The 18,163-nt window shown below is 43.9% G+C and overlaps 1 long non-coding RNA gene across 1 annotated transcript in view; it reads left to right on the forward strand.

Moving 5' to 3' along the window:
- The window catches only part of LOC114426134 (uncharacterized), a 46,718-nt gene that overhangs the window by 21,200 nt on the left and 7,355 nt on the right, over positions 1-18,163 (forward strand). Inside the window, exon 3 of the long non-coding RNA XR_003669331.1 lies at positions 11,834-11,940. This is a non-coding gene — a long non-coding RNA (uncharacterized LOC114426134). The remainder of the gene's footprint in view (positions 1-11,833; positions 11,941-18,163) is intronic.

Below are 18,163 nucleotides of genomic sequence, written 5' to 3' on the forward strand. Positions count from 1 at the left end.
GGAATGGTCCCTAAGCCTCCTTTTTTTTTCTTGTCTGCATTTCCCCGGCGATGAGTCTGAAGAAGAAGAAGAAGAAGTTGTGCATCTGTGTGTGTGTACGAGTGAGTTTTACAGCTGCCAAAAGCGTAATAGCGGTCAGACATTTTCTTTTGGGGGTTCCTCCCTCTGCTGTGTGGTCTGTGGGCCTCTGTGTACAGTGCACACCTGCACAGCAGCATGGTGTGGTTGAAAAAGTAAAGAAGGATAAATGCTGATAATATGTGGTCAGTTTGTCGAGTTGAGCAGCATCATTGTTGTTGGTTTGCAGGGAAAATCTGTCCAGTCATCCATCTTGGTTTTGTGAAGATCTGGAAGTGGACTAAGCATGCGGACTACAGACCTCTGCAGACCCTGGGTTTTTTTTTTCTTCCGACAGTCAGCTCCTAATAGATTAAATGTGGTTCTATTTCTGTGCACAGGTCTGTCAAGTTTCATTAGAATGCAGCATCAGGGACTCAGATTCCTGCACTTCGCTAAGAAAATGGATTGAATTTTGCCCTTTTTGAATTTTTCCACCTCCTGCACGCACGCACACACACACACACACACACACACAGTGTGGGGTTATATTCTTGGCCGTGTTTAAATGTCCTCCACTTAACTGTGTCTGCGGTTCTTGGTTCTATGCATTAACCTTTGCAGTGGTATTTAATTAAAGGTCCACACCTGTACCAGCACCTCCTCACCTCCTCCCCCCCGCCCCTGCCCATTCTTTGCTTCCTCCCCCCTCTGCAGAACTATGGCTATAACTGAAAGCATGCTGTACATCCATGGCAATTAGCATGACCTTAAAAACACCATGAGGGCCTTGGCTCTCACCCCCCACACACTCCCCTTTGCCCTGTAGACCACCAGTTCTGCCTGTCCTCCTTTCTGACCCCAGTGTGCTGCAGCTCTGCTCGCACTCAGTGGGGTCCAACCGATTATTGTTACCCCTCTACTCCACGGGGCCCTGGGGGACCACATCAGGACACAAGTAGAGGTCACAGGTCCCCTATAGTTCCTTGAGGAATCCTCCTTGTGTCCTAACCCCAAATCATCTTTACTTAAATGAGGGGAGCAGGAAACGACTGTAGTTGCCCTCAAGGGTGGCTCCACTTTGAGCCTTGCTAAGAGATCATGAATTTAATTTTCCACAGCGCCAAAAGAGCTCCAACTAGTGTCATTCAAAAGACTGATGCTCATAGTCTGCATTCAGGTAGAATACAAAAAACTCACATTTAACACAATTAAAGGCAAAACAGTCCAGAAAACCACCGTTTCCCGATGCTATCCTTATCTTTCTTTGAAAGGCTTCAGTTGGAGGTGACAGGTGGACATTTTTATATTACAAAAGGCATCATGAAGTGAGGCCATCATATGTTTCTGATTCTAAAAGTACGTCAGAGCCTGACTGTACAGGGCACGGCCTGCAATAACAATGATCGCACTTATTGACCAGATAAATGTCTTGAATAGAGTCACAAGAGAACACATGATTAGCCGCTCATATGTGCACCCATGCACATGAGACTGTATGCATGTGCCCACACACACACACACACACCTCCCTTGCTTTGGACCCCCTGTGAGGTCAGCAGCACCAGTGCCCCCGTGGTTTTCTTGCCCTATGGTATCATGCTGGGCAGATATTTCTGTCTGCTCGGATGGCTCCTTGACACGGTGTTTATTTGGATTGGCAACTTGTTTTCATTTGAATCGATATGCAGCGTGGAGGAAGAAAGGAGGGGTGGACTGAGGGAGGGGCGTGGCGAGCGGCGAGCTGTCATCTGACAGGAAGAACGTGGATGTGATGGAGGCCTTGGATGATGAAAATGTGTTTATTGTGAACTGGAAAAGGGAAAAACGACCAAAAAAATAGCATTTAGTTTATCATTAGTTTTGTCGTTATTTATTTTATTTAGTTGAACAGACGAAGCTGTTTTCTGCTGAACGCTTGCTGCCGGCACTGCCAAGGGAAGGCTAATAAAATGTCATCAGAGTGAAATGAGAGTTAAGTGGAGGGGAAAAAGCTGAATATTCACACTCATTTGGCTGACACCTGGGGGACCGCAGTCACTCATGGCTGCATTGATATGCATTGTATTATGTGCTCCTCGCCCGTTCACAGTGACAATCAACAGCTTTAACACCTTTGCTTTAATTTAATTAAAGCTGTGAATGTCAAGGTGAAAACTTGATTTGCACACGCGCATGCTTTCACATGTGTGCTTCGCCCACGCATATGCACGAAACACAAGGGTCACTGTACGTGGAGGAGGACCAATTATTTCTGTATGGATAATTAGACAACTTAAATGGTCGTCCAAGCAGAGCGAAGCAGGCAGGGAGGCAGGGGGGAGAGAGAAGGAATGGCAGGCCAGCATGGGTACCACCGAGTCACTGACTTTAGCCCTGGAAGGTAACCCTTTTTCTCAGGTGGGCACCCTCAGGCCTCCTCTCCTGGTCTGAGTGGAAGCTGCCTGCAGGCTCTGCTTGGATCAACATTTCCAAGTCCCTCTGTAGGAGAGATGCATGTGTCAGGAACTTTTTTCCCCATGTTTTAGTGGCAGTGAATGGAGGAGATGAATAGTTTCTTTTTTTTGCACTGGTAAATTAAGTGAACACACCAATACACAGGGAAAAATGATCCACAACATGTAGAAGCTACTTTATTCCAGCCTAAGAGAGAGCTCACAAACGGAGCTATAAACATATGCAAAACAAATGGAGCCAAGTATCAAACATTTGAAAAATCCATGCTCATCTTTTGATCTTTGCTTAAAAGATGGTCTTGGTGGCATTTGTGGAACATTAAAGGAGCACAGACAGAAAGAGTCGGCGAGGTGATGAAAGTGTAGTCAGGTTTTTCTGAGCGAGGGGGATCGCTGCGCTCTTTCCTTCACACTCTTTCATTACTGACCAGTCTTCTGGACCTTAATGACCACAGTGTTTTAAATACTGATCTGCTGTCACTGCACCACATTTGATTTTTTTTTTTAATGTTATCTCAACTTTGTTTAAATGAACAACATGCCAGTGTTGAATTTGTATCTATTTTTTGTCATTAATTTTAGCAAGTATTCCAATTACATGACAACTATGATATTAGATCATATTTTACCATGATAGCCCATTTATGTGAGATTATACATCTAATTAAATATTCCAAAAAATACAAAAGACATTTTATGCATTTAATTGTGAGGTAACCTGTTACATTTCTGTTGCAATAAAAGTAAATCTCTCCCTTTAAACAGTGAGCTACGGTGTCAAGAAGGCAACACAGTTAAAACAGTGAAAATTCACAACTGCACAGCAGGCTAGAACACACACACACACACACACACAGAGAGAGAGAGAGAGAGAGAGAGAGAGAGATATTCAGTGAGGGTTAAACTGTTTTTCCAGCGTAGCATTGTATGTGGCTAACCTGCGTCACATGACCACTGCACAACACAAATTACACAAAATAACATCATCATCATCATCAACAACAACACAATTTAATTTCACAATAAAACTTGAACACATTACAGGTGCTTCAGTTTTCCACTTCTTTCCTTTAGTCGTCAGTCGTAGCAACAAAAGGGTTAAAAATGTACCCATCAATAACCACAGTCTCATCCAACGGTTCCTGCAAAATGAATAAAAATACAAATATAATTAAAATATGAATTTAGCATTTTTTTTAGTTGCTCTCATTAGATTTTTCCAAAAAGCTATAAGAAGATACATTTGCACTCATTAAAATCATGCACAGGTGATTAATGCCTCACTTCTCTGCGCTCCATGCCAGCCGTTGACAACCTTTCACCTTACTTCATGCACTCCTGTCTCCATGGAGAATGAGACAGTTATGGATTTATATATATATATATGTGTGTGTGTGTGTGTGTTATGAGGAGCATCTATCCCTTTAAAATGACTGGAGAAGCAGCCCTTTAGTGGCTTTTTTTAAATGATCTCTATCTAAAATGAAATGTTATCATTTTAACAGCATCAACATACATGCAGGATCTGGAGTTATACCACACATATATATATAAACACACACACACACACACACACACACGTTCCCCAGGGAAGTCTTCCCTTTGCTTCCCAATTCTCACCTACTCCTGCTTTCTGTCATGTGTGTCTCATTTGTCACAACATTCACATGTTACACTTTGCTTCAATTTGATGTGTGAGATGCAGTCAAAGCTGCACACCGAACCACCACCACCACCCCCCACCCCCACCCCCAAAAAAGCCAAAAGCATTGTAAACATCTCCCACACCACTGTACACTCCACAGAGTCCTCAGACTGATAGCCATTCTGCAGAGAACAAACAAAATCAAATGAGAGCTTTGTGTTCTGCTTTCAGCTCTCATCCCACAAGTTTCCTACTGGCAGCATAATGATTACCTTTATGAAAATGGTAGGTTAATCTGGACCAGACTAAGTTTTTTTCCCTCCTCTCTCCTCCTCCTCCATCCCCTCCTCTTCTTTTCTCCACCATTCCTCCCCACACCAGGTGAGCTGCGCCGTTGCCCACATCTTCTTATTGTGAGCATTTATCCTTTTATAACTCCCTTCATCTCTGAAGGCTGTGTTTCCTGTAGGTTTGCAAAAGCATAGAGGTACACATGGAGTGAAGAACAATACCTCCTCCTCCATGGCCTTGTGTTACCCCCTGAAGCATCCTTATCTTTCAGATTGTAATGTAATGAGTGGCCCCCTTGAAACAAAAGGCCTGACAGCTCTAGCAGCTCTGTGGCTCCCCGGGACCGCAGCATTGTTATTAGAATCCCCAGGAGTGTTTGTGCACAGGCACACTCTCCCCTTCTGCATCTTTATGTCAACAAGATCCAGAAATAATCTTAAAAAAAACACACAATCCAGCAAAATATCACCAACGTTTAACGGAAATACCATCAAAGTTAGCCTTTCACTGTCAAATGCTGTTATTATGTGACTCGTACTCGCCTGCCTGAAGTTCACTTTTACACATGTTCACATAAATGTATTCATCATAGCCCGGGGTGCTGCTGCTGCTGCTGCCCCATTTCAATATGTCTGCATTGACGGATGGCACAAGTCAGCTATGGCCTAAACTTTAGCAGCACACATCCCAGCGCTGACCTCTCCATCCCCCCCCCCCCCCCCCCCCCCCATATTGTCCTTGTCCCCCGACCACAATAGGCCACCAGCAGCTTTGACATTCATCACCTGTTAGCCACACTCATCCATATGAATATGCCACTCTGCTCTGTTCTGTGGCCTGCAGGATGATTTCAGGGCATGCGGGGGTGTTGCATTGAGACAATGGTGGCATATCAAGAAAAACATCCTCGACACTGAGAGTCATTTGTGCTGGATAAAAGCTCGCATACGCATTTTGGAAGTGGAAATCTCCTTTTCTTTTTTTTTTTAAACACCAACACAGCAAGAGTAATTTAATTTGGATTAAGCAGAGCTCTAGTGTGGAAGCAGTAATTTCACCCAGGAAGTGATGCTAACTTTGATTAGCAAGCTTTATTTTAGACAGAAATGCATTGTTCTTCATGCAGTATAACAAAAGTATACACAGTGGCTGATGACATTTATTATAATGATTGTTTGGTACCCAAAAACTGGACAAATTCAACAGAAATCAATGTCTTTATGTATTTAATCAGACTGTATGTTGTCTAATCCTATATTGTGTGTAGTCATGCAGGTAATTTTGTGTTTTATGTCTACAAAATACATCTAAAGTAACTGTTGACAGGTGGATTATTCAGAATCTGGGCTGTAAAAGCACCACAGACAAACTTCCATACACCTTTATTATTGATCGCTGCAGGTTGGATGGTGATTGGTTGATCATGCAACACTGAAGTGGTGATTTATTCTGGGTGGAACGCTATGAAACTGCAGCAGTGTGCAACATTTAAAATTAAATTCTGCTGCTGAACCACAACTGGCATCCAATGACATGTGCCAATAAAAAAAAGAGGCTTTTTGTCGTGTCACTCGCTCTTCAGTGTGTGGTAAATATTTCATATTTCATGTCTACAAGCTTCTGCGTTTTGTGAGTGACATTTTTTATGTGCTAGTGAGCCACTCACCAGCACAGTTGCATGTGTGTGTGTGTGTGAGTGTGTTGGGGGCTGCTTTGTTTTGCTAGCTGACAGCTCCCCTCCCCGTGTTGGGCCTGGCAGATGTAGAGGTGTCACAATGTTGATTAATTGTTTACGGTCACCTGTCTGCGTGGCTGCCTGTCTGCCATGTTGCCGTGTGCTGGGGGGATTTAGGGTTGTGGGGTCAAAGTAAAAAGAAGGGGGGGCAGCCGAAAAGGTGAGGGAAGAAGGGGAGGGTGGTGGGGGGGGAGACAGCACAGGGATGGTGTGCGGGAGCTGGTGCCTGGTGTAAATGATGCCACGGTATCAACCCGGCGTCTTCAGCTGTGTCTGTCTGAACAGCAGTGTCGTCATGTCGAACACGAATCACAGCTAGCCGGGGCCTGCCAGGGCCCCGCGCTCTTATGCTGTTTCCTGTAGCGCTCTCCTCTCTGCAGAGGGAAAAAGATGAGAGGGGTGAATTCTAGAAAGAGAGTGAGAGGGGAAGAGGAAGTTTGGGGGAGATCCTTTTTTATTCTCTCTTTCAAATAGATGGTATTTAGCACAACTTCTCCTGCTGGGTAAATGAAAACCCCTGATGATTGTATGTTGTTTATTTAAAAAAGAACCAGAGCCTCTGTAGTGCTGTGGAAAATTTTGTAATTAAGATTTGAAAAGCTAAATAGCCAGCAGTCATAGCAGGAATCTGATCAACTGTAGTGTTACTACTATGATATTTACATTGGTTCTGTCCATCAAAATCCCATTTTTAATACATGTCACTAGCATTTGCGGTTAAACATTTGTGATGAATATTTGAGCAAAGAGATCCATTTTATTGAAATAAGACTCAGATCCACTCATCTTTGATTTTCTCTTTTGCTGTGGTGTCTCTATTCTGTGCTTTTGTGTTGGAGGATATTAGCGACGTGACATGAGGAGGCTTGACAGCACTGTTCAGTACCGTACTTTTTTTTTTTTTTTTTTTTGCCGTTGCCCTCATGTAGAGAGAAAGACTCACTGGACCTCTGCATCATTGAGAACACATATCCAATTCAGTTTGAATGGCTTTTGATTTAGCCCATATTATCCATTACTTACTTATTCATAGGCCACTAGGTTTTCTTCCCTTCCATCCATTCAAATCAATATTGCAGAACTCAGTTGTGAGTGTGGGTTGGGGTTTTCTTCAAAGTGGCAATTCTTCCAACCATCTGCGCCTCTCTCTCTCTCTCTCTCTCTCTCTCTCTCTCTCTCTCTCTCTCTCTGCACGTTTTAAACCCGCCCTTAGTAACAAGCCACGGAGCACCAATCTGTGCCGTGATTCGGCCAAGCCCTGCCTGCCGACTGGGAAGGAACATCATCAAAACTATTCTGTGTTGCCATGGAAATAGAGACCTCAATAAGTTCATCTTTTTCATGTGTGCATTTTTTTTTCTTTCTTTTTTTGGGTGGGGGTGGGTGGATGGAGGGGAGAGGCTTGCTTGGCATTTGGTTGGTTGGATGGATGGATGAGTGGCAGAGCTACAAGCTGTTCCTCATCACTGTTTTTTTTTTTTGCATGTGTTTATTTATTTAGTTATCATACCACAAATGTGTGTTTGTATGTGCATGCAGACACAGTGTGGGAGTGTGTGTGTGTGTTGCTGCTGCAGGTGGATGAGGAGTAGGTGCAGTGTGTAAGGATGCTGGTGAATTTGAATAAGAAGAGTAAAGAAAAAAAAAACACTCAGCTGGATGAATGGAGGGAAAATGGGTCATCAGAATACATTTGCTACAAACAATTTGTGTAACAGACGTTTCAACATATAGGTTGTATTGCTCAGTTTTTTTTTTCCCTGTGCTGTGAGCGTTTGACTTGGAGTGCAGCGCGGCAGCAGCACTCACACTGACGTCTTATCGTAGCTTTAAGTAGGTGTAGTAGTAGTACTAGTAGTAGTGGAAATGGGTCCTTTGAAGTAACTGGATCTCCCCCTTACACAGGGAGAATACCAATGTATGTTAGGCGTGTCAGCGTATGTGTGTGTATATGTGTGTGTGTGTGAGAGAGAGAGAGAGAAAGAGAGAGATGAGAGGAAAAAGAGAGGGAGAGAGAGAGAGCATGATGTGTTATAAGCATGTCACTGCGATGTATGATACAGCTTGATCAGATGGTTTCCAAGAAATTCTCTTTGATGTTAATATTATTCATGTGAACTCTGTGAGGTAGTGAACGCCAGCTCTCAGAGGAGGATACGTGCACGATGTCTCAGTTATCTCCACTGTTTAAGCCCTAATTCACCGAAGGAAGGGGGGAAAAAAAATATCAACCCAAAAAAAAAAAAGGAAAACAGAATCCGGGGAGGAGTACCTAGTTCAGGGTGGGCTGGAACAGCTACGTTCTGTGTAATTGGACAATTAAAATCATATCTTGGCATCTGCTCAGAGGAAGATGAAGAAATAAAAAAACAAGTAATGAATTCTGACCCTTATCTTGATAAGAAGGTGGAAAATAATGCTACGTAACTCCACGTGTGAGTGTATCTGTGTGTGGTATAAGGCAAGGTGCGTCCGTACTACTTAACAGCATTAATATAATTCAGTCAGAGATGAAAGGCAGTGACGGTGACTGTGGGTTATGGTGGCTGAGGAATGGTGGAGTGGAAGTGGCCAATTATAGCCCATAAAATGGCTTGAAACACTGTGACTGTGTTTCTGCTTCCTACATTCATCACTGCAGTGCAGTGAGGGATTTTTTTAAAGATGCTGCACAGTGAATTGTTTCTGATCAGATAAACAGCTTCAATTAACACAGAGAAAGTTCACATTTAGAAGTAAAAAAAAAACATGTTCAATATCACTTTTAATCCTCTGATGTACAATTCCAAGGTGAAGTGAGGATGCTTGTGTGTGTGTGTTGTTGCTTATCTGCTTGTAATCAGGACTCCACTTCCATTTCCAAAGCTGACCCTAAGTAGCAGATGTGGCTGATAAGGAGGGCCGCTCGATGCATCTGTATGCCAGGCCTATTGTGCTGCAGAGGAGAAGGGATGAGAGGGGAAAAGAGAGAGAGGGAGAGCGGGAGAGGGTAGGTGAGAGGAGGGAGAGGGTTGCTTGAATCTCTGAGGGCTGGCTAACCCCCTGCTCCTTTCCTGAAATGGAGATGTTATTACATTAGCAGCTAAAAGGGTTTATTCACAGTTAGTGCAGTTTAGGCATGCAAATGGAGGATTTCAGTGTGCTGTGTTGCCTGGAGGTATAGGACAGAAAGCACAGGAGATTTGCAAGGATTAGTTCCACAGGTTCCTTTTATTATGGAAAGAACCCTTCCTGAATGAAAGGGGGAGGAAAAGGTGAGTCGAGGAGAGAAAGGATGGAAGAGAGAGGCAGTGAGGGAATTTAGGAGGCGTGTGTGTGTGTGTGTTTTTACTTCACCACATTAGCCCAGTTGTGGAGCATGTGAATGATTTTTGACATCTTGACTCTCACATGTTCTGAGGTTATGCACACAGGGCTTTTTTTTCTCCTCCCTGCCTCCGGCTGCCGTAACAGTTGGTAAACAGTATGCAACTCCTCGCCTGCCCTCCTTATAGAGTGTGTGTACTGTGATATGTCTCACTAAACCCAATCCTGAAATAAGTGATGGTTATGATGATGAGGCCTTTTGGCAGATTTTACAGTGCACACTGCTCAGTGCACATGAAATGGAGGGTGGCGACCCTCTCAGATCAGTCATGTAGCAGGCTCGTGTCTGAGGGACTGGGGTGCTGCAATCTGATATGCTTGAGTTGTAAAGTTAAAGCCTTCATTATCTCTGCACGAGGCATAAGGTGTCACCTTCACTGGACCTGACACATGCACGCTCCCCTAACCATGGGGGAGACCACACACACACACACACACAGAAGCGTACATACAACTCAAGCCATGGGAGATAAGGTTTGAGAGATGAAGGTTTTGAGGAAGAGATAGACAGAAAGACTCAGAATTAATGGGTAATGGGGAAAAACCAAGGTCAGTCCGGCTTGGGTTTGTCGTGGTGGTCAAGGTGATGGGTCCAGTTGGAGGCAAAGGGACACACACACACACAAATACACACACACACAGAAGGCCAATGGCAAATGACTCAGGTCTGTTGTGCAGCAGGGAGGAGAGAGTGATGGTGGAAATGAAGGAGGAGATTGATGGGCCGGTGTGCGTTTCAATCAGACTCTATGTGATGTCATCTGCTGATCTGCCATCTATTCTTCACTCAGACTAGTTTCTCTAACTTTGCTGCCTTCCACCATGCAGCAAGCTGCCGTTAAAGAGGGTAAAATAAGTGGAAATGTTCACATATTCTTCCAAAATAAACACGCAGTGACTTTAACAAACAAATGTAAGTGTGTGTGTGTGTGTGTGTGTGTGTGTGTGTGTGCGTGCATGCATGCGTCTCGGTAAGCTGAGCAGCGGCCCTTGAGGTGAAGTGGCCTGTTAAACTCTCAGCTCAAGACGTTGCATAAGAAAAGAAAAGTGTGAGCGGCTGAATGAAAGGCTCTGCCTTCTCTGCACCAACAGCAATCATCCATCTTTTCTGGCAGAGCGGCTCTTTAATTGTCCGCATTTGGATGCTTTAACACTTGTGCTGTTAACAGCCATTAACCATGAGTGTCTTCACACAACTGTGAAGGAGGCACAAAGGCTACGAGCACACAAACCACTGATGGCTGTGTGAGACACTCAAACGGGAATTAGTGTCATCAAACACTGTAGATATCTTTCACAAGCCGTCTGTTAACGACACACAGACACACAATGGGCGCTTGTTGCCTTGTAGCAGCATCATCCTGCAAATATGTCCAGTTTTTACTGTTTGTCTGTACTCTTTACAGAACAGTGCATCATTAAGTTAAAGGTTGTTTTATCTTAAAAACATATTTCTAACATGCCTCTTGTGAATAGTTTGGATTTTCTAGCTTACAATAGACACTGTGCTCACATTTAAAAGTACTAAAAGTAAGTAATAAGTAAATTTACAGAGAATAATATAATGGATTTTATGCCACTGAAGCACTGCACAACTTCACAATTCTACAAACTAACAAATTTTTCATTAAGTGGGGAATCCACTAATGTGACGTTGTTGTGGCAGAGGGACCTAGGAATGAATGTAACACAGGAGAAATGGCTGGAAATGTTGGCAGGCTGTGGGAAGTATGTTAATGAGGCGCGAGGGAAGTTCACACAGTACAAGATCATACACAGATATGATCATACCCCTGTGAGATTGTATAGAATGAACCTGTTGAATGATAATAAGTGTAACAGAAATGGGATTTCTTACATTGTGTATGGGAGTGTGCATTGGTGGCTCAATTCTGGGTAAACGTGGTGGACTTCCTGAGTTAGGACTGGATTTCCAGGGTGTGGATTTCTTTTTATGTGAAATTTGCTTTGATTGTTTACTCTTATTTTTATTGTTATATGGCATGTCAGAGTCTACACCACAAACAAAACCTAATTGTTGTATTGTGACCTGGTGTTTCTTAAAACTTAATAAAAATTTAAATAACAAAAAAAGTAATCAGTAAAAATATAAATGTACATGATACAATAAGACTGGTTTTAGACCCAGTGATTAATATGCTGTCACTGACAGAGACATGCAGCAGTTTTCCTGCCAAAGAACTCTGTAACACTATTGTAAAGGTTGACTTTTTTTTGTTCTGACATATTCCTGCACTACAATGTGTTGTTTATCCCTCTCAGCAGCGGAAACACACAACTGGATCCCTCGTTCACACTGACGTCTGCAGGGAAATAAGGAGCTTCTCTCCAGTCGCCGGGTAGATCAGGACAAACGGACGGAGAAATATGTGAGTATGGAGTACTTTAAGGCAAGCTGATAAATATTTACTTTGACCTTTTTTAAATAAGAGTTTTTAGACTTTGTGCTGCTTTTACCAAAGCCTATACTGTAGTGGTGTGTTACCCCATGCACCTATCACTCCTGTGTGTGTGTGTGTGAGTGTGTGCATGCAGCTTTTGCAAACACACACTCCCCAAGCCAGTTGCCTTGGGCCTGGATCCAGTCAGAACAATAGTGGAGCTGCTCCCCCTGCTGCTACTAGATGGAAACTGCCTCTGGGCTGTGAGTGGCTGAGCATGTTATAAGGTGGTGGTGCTGGTGGTTCTGGTGGTGGTGGGAGAGAGAGAGGGTTTGTGTACCAGTGTGTTTGCATGTGCACATGTTAGCCAGCGCTCCATCACATTACACAGTAGGTCTATTCTGCTGCATCCTGCCACAAATATGTATGTGACCTCACCTTCCATTCTCTCACCCTCTCTCTGCTCGGCATCTGCTAGTGATTGTTTGTGATGGCTGACTGTTGCTCAGCCTGCCTTCCTTTCTTGTCTGCTCGTCCAGCTATAAAATTCTAATGATCTCGAAGTTGTTGTTTTCTTGGTCTTTGCGTTAGTGTGTGTACTCGTTTGTATACACGCAAACTACTCACAGACAGATGAATGAAATCAGATTAGAATAAAAACTCAGACATGTTCACTACATGAAGGCATCCACCTCTGTAAGACTCAGGGCATGGAAAATCCAGCGCTGACGTTTTCAGTAAAAGTCATTTAACGGCATCGCAACTTTTTTCTTTTCTTTTCCATGCAGAGACTTTGAGGCAGCAGTTGTCATTTGGATTTTTTCAGCCATATGGTCACCTGTCATGTTCACATGACCAAGTGATCAAGGGCTGCTATTTGGTTTAATTGTTCCCCACTGATAGGTTCAGCCAGCGAGGACTCGCTCCATCACTGCTTCAGCTGGTGGTGTGTCATATAAATATTATGATGGTTTTTTTGGAAGGGACTTTTTAATGAATTGATCCCAGATTAACAGAATATCTGTATATTCTAGACTGTTGATCTAATAGTTAAACCTTAACTATGTTAAATGTCACAAATTTCACTTCCATAACTTATGAATGTGTCTCTGAAGTTTAGTCTGTAGCTTTAAAAAAATGCAAATGACATCATAAAGGGCTGCAAAACTGAGTGACATTCAGGCATTGAAATCACTGGCTTTTCTCATATTTTGTGAGAATAAACAAACAATGAGAAAGTGAATTTAGAAAAAAATGTGTATTTTCAAGCTGAAAGTCCTCCATTCAACAAGTTAACCTAATTCTGCACAGTTTATGTACCCATGATGATGCTGTGGTTGCCTGCACAGCCTCCTCACACATAACACATGTGTCTACAAATGCTGAAACACACTTTAAATTATTATAATCAGGTTGGTTTTGCATGCCTTTGTTCAGGGATTAGTCCCCACTGTGTTGTAATTCGAAGTTGAGTCTGCAGCGGTTGCTTTGCCTGGTGTGTGTGGAGGAGAGGGAAAGAAGCCTTAAGTCACTGCTCCATGATGGTGCTGGGTGAGTGTGTGTGGGTCAGGAGGGGGAGGAGGAGGAGGAGGCTGGTGGGGAAAAAAGGGGCTTTGGCCTGGCCGAGTGAGATTCACATTGATTGGGTGTTAATTTGGTGGAGGGCCCCCTTCAAACTCATACACCAAGCTCCACCCATCCCCCCCACTTCCATCTAAATCCCCACCCAGAGCCCCCCTCCCCCCTTCCTGTCCCAATGAGAGTGAGGAGTCGGGGTGGTCTGGTCAGAGCCAGCTGATAGGAGTAAACTAAACTCAGCAGGCCTGTTGTTTGTGTTTACTCTGTGTGTGTGTGTGTGTGTGTGTGTGTGTTGCAGTCAGCTGAATGGAACAGCCCTTATGTTGCATCACATGATCAGGCAACTTTCTATAAAAACACAATCCATCACTGCCTACTTTCACAGGTGGTCTTACAGTATCACTCTGTTTGCGCCTTTTCTCTGGATTAAGTTTATTCTAATTGTTTTTTTTTTTTGTTTTTTTAAATTCTGACATTCCATCTGCATGCTGCTCTTATCTGGTGTTAGTGCACTTGAAGCTGTCAAACCCTGGAGTTAAAAGAGCTCTAAACAATTTAAGGGCATTTAAAGATGCGGCCTCGCCTCCAGTGTTTGCTTTAGCAATCTAATCTCAACCCTAATCTCTGACAAGTTTTCTTAATTTGCAGACTCAAAGGGGACAGAGGTAGAGGTCTAGTCTTAATTAGGTTACTTATCTCTGCACCAAAAGGATAAAGTTCTCTCACCAGGACTGGTTCAAATTAACCTAATTGGATTTTTAGCAGAAACTCAGCAAATAGTCAGGGTTAAATAAAGAGTCAGACATAAAGGAGGGAGTTCACGTGAACCGAGAATAAAAAGGCCTTTCGAGGGTCACGTTCAAGGTTCTCCTTTCTCCTTTCTCTCAACAAACAGAGGAGAAATGCTGCAGGCTTCCTTGGAGTATGGAGCAGGCCTACAGCCAGAGGCACAGAAGGCCCCCCAAAAAAACCCCAGACTGACATCTGTGAAAACACACATGTTAAAGTTATTTATTTAATCCATCCACACAAACATGTTAAACTGTGCAATAATGGCTGTTTGTTTGGGGGGAAAAAAAGATGCAGTTAAAGGTCTATTCTGTTCCCTCAATTGGTCCATGATCACGTCTGTTGTGCTTTAGTCAAAGACACATTGCAGTTGTTATTTTTCAGTTTTTATAATAAGACTGATTGCAGCTCATATCTGCACCTTGTTATTTTTCCTATGCTGCTGCTGCTGCGGGTCGACTATACTGAGATCAAATATCACATGGAAGACGCCATGAGGACAGAAAATAAAATTTAACATCGTAGCAAACAAACAAAATCTGTAAAAAAAACTTTCCTAGAATTAAGATTTTTTTTGTCACTTATATCAAAAGTCACAGGAATTATTAATAAGCTATGCCCCTTCTGATATTTGAACGCTATCAAATTAACACTTCCTAAAGAAGCCCGGGTTGCATTAAGAATCCCGAGTTCCCTGCCATGCTGAAGTGTGAAAATATTCCAGGGGGCAGTTTGATTATAACCAGGCCTACAGAATAAAACTATTTCCTCGTTCATGTCTCTCAGGGTGAATTAATTAGGCGAGGAGCAGTGAGATGTATCCTGCCATCTACAAACCTGGTTAACATTAATCACAGGTGAAATGTATGTCATTTACACCACACCTTCTGTAAGATGAGCCGCAATTTGAAAGGAAGAAAAATGAAATGAATCATAATGATTTTATTTATCAGAGAAGAAGCAGCGAGACAGAGTCTGGATCAGAACCACAGACTGTTTAAAAACAGCACATGGGGTGAATGTAAGAATTCTAAGTGAAATGGTTAATTTTGCACTGAAAGTGAGGGTCCACTGTGTGCTGCGCTGATGTATAGATGAGTTAATTAAGCATATTGATCGCTGCAGCATTGATGCAGAGTGTGGATTTTTAATTAGTGCATGCTTGAGTGTGTTTAAACTCTTGCGCTCTGTCTGAGTGGAACCAAGTGGAACTGAGCATGTCAGCAGAGAACACAGCTCAGTGTGTCCCACCCCACACCCCACACCCCACCCCAAAACACAGCTCACACCAGCGCCGTGGCTGCTGCTGCTGCTGCCGCCACTGCCACTCCAAACCATGGATTAACTCCCTCTGTTCCACCCTCTGCCTCGAAACTAGGCCGCCATTTTAGGCCTGCCCGATCCCTCCCTGCCCGTCATTTTGAAAGGGCTAGTTAGGCCCAGTAACCCCATTGTGTGTCCGAGCAGTCGTCCTCCCCTGAAGGTCTCTCTGAGGGTAGCTCTTTCGGACCCCCACAGACTCTCATTCTCAAAGCTCATTTCATGTATCACATCTCTTCATAAATATTTCACAGTTCTGTGATCAAAGCCCACCTCTGTGAGCTCCTGTTTGGCTAATTGCTTTGGCTGGTGTACACTGAATTGTGGTCTTTTTGTGTCCTCTACAGTAAGCCAGCTCTGCATACAACCTGTAAAATAAAAAAAAACATGTGTGTTATTTAGCTCAGTATTTACCAAGACCTTTTAATAGGACCACATTGAACACTGCAGTGTTTTATCAGCCACATGTGGAACAGTATCTTGTGTCCACCTTGTGTATTTGGGTAACGCTGCCCGGCTATTAGTGTGTGTATGTTTGCGGGCCGTATGCTGTCCACCTGTCTCAATAGTCCATTTGTCCAGCTGCAATGGAGCTGCTTATTTTCCCTCTCATCAGAGGCCCACACTGGTCCACATGGGACAGCCTGGAGCTAATAGGCCGGTCTGTCACACGCATCCTCGTCTCCCCACAGGGCCATGCATCATCTGGATGGTAACGATGATTTGACCATGATGCACTGAAATACTATACTTTTAAGTGATCCCCACTTCTTCTTCTCCTTCTTCTTTTGCTTCTTCTTCTTCTTCTTCTTCTTCTTCTTCTGCTTCTTCTTCTTCTTCTTCTTCTTCTGCTTCTTCTTCTTCTTCTTCTTCTTCTTCTTCTCCTTCTCCTTCTTCTTCTTCTTCTTCTTCTCCTTCTTCTTCTTCTTCTCCTTCTTCTGCTTCTTCTTCTTCTTCTTCTTCTTCTCCTTCTTCTTCTTCTTCTCCTTCTTCTTCTTCTTCTCCTTCTTCTGCTTCTTCTTCTTCTTCTTCTTCTTCTTCTCCTTCTCCTTCTTCTTCTTCTTCTCCTTCTTCTTCTTCTTCTCCTTCTTCTTCTTCTTCTCCTTCTTCTGCTTCTTCTTCTTCTTCTGCTTCTTCTTCTTCTTCTGCTTCTGCTTCTGCTTCTACTCTCCGTCCATGCTTGTGCAGGGCGACCACTCCACTCTTGCTGTGTGTCAGTGAGTCAGTCATCCAGGAATGCCCTCTCTCCCTGCTCCCATTGATTCCTCAGCCTGCGGAGAGATGAAACAGCCGGACCACCTCGTCAGGGCTTTGCTGCTTTTCATGTCCCCTAAGTGCTTGGCTCTGTTCACTAAACTCTCCAGCACTGTTTGTCTAGAATCACTCATCACTCCACCCGGGCTTTGTAGGGGAAAATTCACCCTTTTATCAATTGCTCAATGCTCTCTTTTTATTTCTGCATATTTGGGTGAAGCATGTGAAAATCCAAATTCCTGCCAATATTGGCTTTGACCCTTCTCCATTTGTAACTCAATCTCCATCCTCCCACATCTTCTTCTTCTTCCACCAGTGGATCCCTGTGGTCCAGAGACCTCCTGGTTACGCCTTGTGTCAGTTTAACCATCCTTATTGGAGCATATTTCTTATTTTGCAGATGACTGAGGATGCACACTGCTGTTGTGTATCACTGTTTGGCACCCGAGCAGCTCTCCACACATGCCACTCTCTCTGACACACACTGCAGTCTGTCACATTTCTTTCTACAGAGGATGCATGCATGATGAGATCACACACCAGGCCCCGGGGCCAGTGTTTATTATGTATGAGAGGGTTTATCCTCTAGGTGTCTGATGTCCAGGTTGGAGAAACCAGAGAAGCAGGGAGAGGCTCAGCGTTTGACAGTGACTGACCAAGAGGGGTGGGCGGGGCCGGGAGCTGCTGCTGTGTGGCAGAGGCCCAGTTCAGGCCCGGTTCATGCGCTCCGTGGGCTCCCAGGCTGGTGTGCGAGCTCTCAATCTGGCTCTGCTTCAGACAAGCCACCCGTGGAGGTCAGCTGTGCCGTCAGTGAAACGCAGCAGAGAGGGGAGAAACTTGTTGAACAGCACACCTGTCCCCACCACTGAGCAGGGAGTGTGTCGCCTACAGCACACCCACGGATACTGTGCAAGCCAGGGTTGATAATTAGCTCTTTTTTTCTGCTTGTTTTATACCTCGTATCGTTTTAGCGTTTAGTTTTCTACTGTCTATTTTTCAGTGAGGAGAGGGAGGATGTAGCAACACTCTAATAAAATGCTGGTCTCCATAGTGCAGAGAGCTGAAGCCCTGGTTTGAGCTGGTCTTTGCTCCCCTGCTGGGTGTATTGATAAGCAGCACTGAACCCTGCGGTCAGTGTTTAATTGCATTATTTGGAGTCCTCTAGTCACCCTCCTCTTTCCTCCTTGATGGAGGGGAGAACAAGTGTTTACTGATATAGAGAAGTGAGGATCAAAAAGATATGCTGAGGCAGGGAGAGCAGGCCAATGTT

Source organism: Parambassis ranga, chromosome 21, assembly GCF_900634625.1.
Source record: "Parambassis ranga chromosome 21, fParRan2.1, whole genome shotgun sequence".
Lineage (NCBI taxonomy): Eukaryota > Metazoa > Chordata > Actinopteri > Ambassidae > Parambassis > Parambassis ranga.